This window comes from Arachis stenosperma, chromosome 9 (assembly GCF_014773155.1).
Source record: "Arachis stenosperma cultivar V10309 chromosome 9, arast.V10309.gnm1.PFL2, whole genome shotgun sequence".
NCBI lineage: Eukaryota > Viridiplantae > Streptophyta > Magnoliopsida > Fabales > Fabaceae > Arachis > Arachis stenosperma.
Window position 1 is genome coordinate 110425164 of NC_080385.1, and position 1343 is coordinate 110426506.

General features: G+C 39.2%; 1 non-coding gene across 1 annotated transcript; it reads left to right on the forward strand.

Annotated features, from left to right (window-relative positions):
• The first annotated feature begins 364 nt into the window (after window positions 1-364).
• Window positions 365-468, forward strand: LOC130952220 (small nucleolar RNA R71). The gene has a single exon (XR_009074401.1). It is a non-coding gene; the product is annotated as a small nucleolar RNA R71 (small nucleolar RNA).
• Window positions 469-1343: the final 875 nt, after the last annotated feature.

Genomic DNA, 1343 nt, shown 5'->3' on the forward strand with positions numbered 1-1343 from the left:
GTTCTCAGGATCATAAGCTTTTTCCTCAGATGAAGCATCCTTAGTACTGCTTGGTGCATTTTGCATTCCAGACAGACTTTGAGAAATCAAATTGACTTGTTGAGTCAATATCTTGTTCTGAGCCAGTATGGCATTCAGAGCATCAATCTCAAGAACTCCTTTCTTCTGACTTGTCCCATTGTTTACAGGATTCCTTTCAGAAGTGTACATGAATTGGTTATTTGCAACCATTTCAATGAGTTCCTGAGCCTCTGTAGGCGTCTTCTTCAGATGAAGAGATCCTCCAGCAGAGCTATCCAAAGACATCTTGGATAGTTCAGAGAGACCATCATAGAAAATACCTATGATGCTCCATTCAGAAAGCATGTCAGATGGACATTTTCTGATTAATTGTTTGTATCTTTCCCAAGCTTCATAGAGGGATTCTCCATCCTTCTGTCTGAAGGTTTGGACTTCCACTCTAAGCTTACTCCATTTTTGAGGTGGAAAGAACTTTGCCAAGAAGGCATTGACTAGCTTTTCCCAAGAGTCCAGGCTATCTTTAGGTTGTGAGTCCAACCATATTCTAGCTCTGTCTCTTACAGCAAAAGGGAATAGCATCAGTCTGTAGACCTCAGGGTCAACCCCATTAGTCTTGACTGTGTCACAGATTTGCAAGAACTCAGCTAAAAACTGATGAGGATCTTCCATTGGAAGTCCATGGAACTTGCAATTCTGTTGCATTAGAGAAACTAATTGAGGCTTAAGCTCAAAGTTGTTTGCTCCAATGGCAGGGATAGAGATGCTTCTCCCATAGAAATTGGAAGTAGGTGCAGTAAAGTCACCCAACACCTTCCTTGCATTGTTGGCATTGTTGTTGTTTTCGGCTGCCATGGGTTCTTCTTTGAAGAATTCGGTCAGGTCCTCTACAGAGAATTGTGCCTTAGCTTCTCTTAGCTTTCGCTTCAAGGTCCTCTCAGGTTCAGGGTCAGCTTCAACAAGAATGCCTTTGTCTCTGCTCCTGCTCATATGAAAGAGAAGAGAACAAGAAAATATGGAATCCTCTATGTCACAGTATAGAGATTCCTTGAGGTGTCAGAGGAAAAGAAAAATAGAAGAAAGAAGAAGGAGAATTCGAACTTGATTAGATAGAGTTCGAATTGTGCATTAAGAAGGAGTAGTACTCCATAGATAGAAGGATGTGGGAAGAAGGGAAGAGAATTTTCGAAAATTAATTAAAAAGATGTCAAAAACATTTTGAAAAATTGATTGATAATTTTCGAAAATTCAAAGTGGAAAAGAAATCAAGTGATTTTTGAAAAAGATTTTGAAATTAGAAGTTAAAAAGATTTGATTGAAAACTT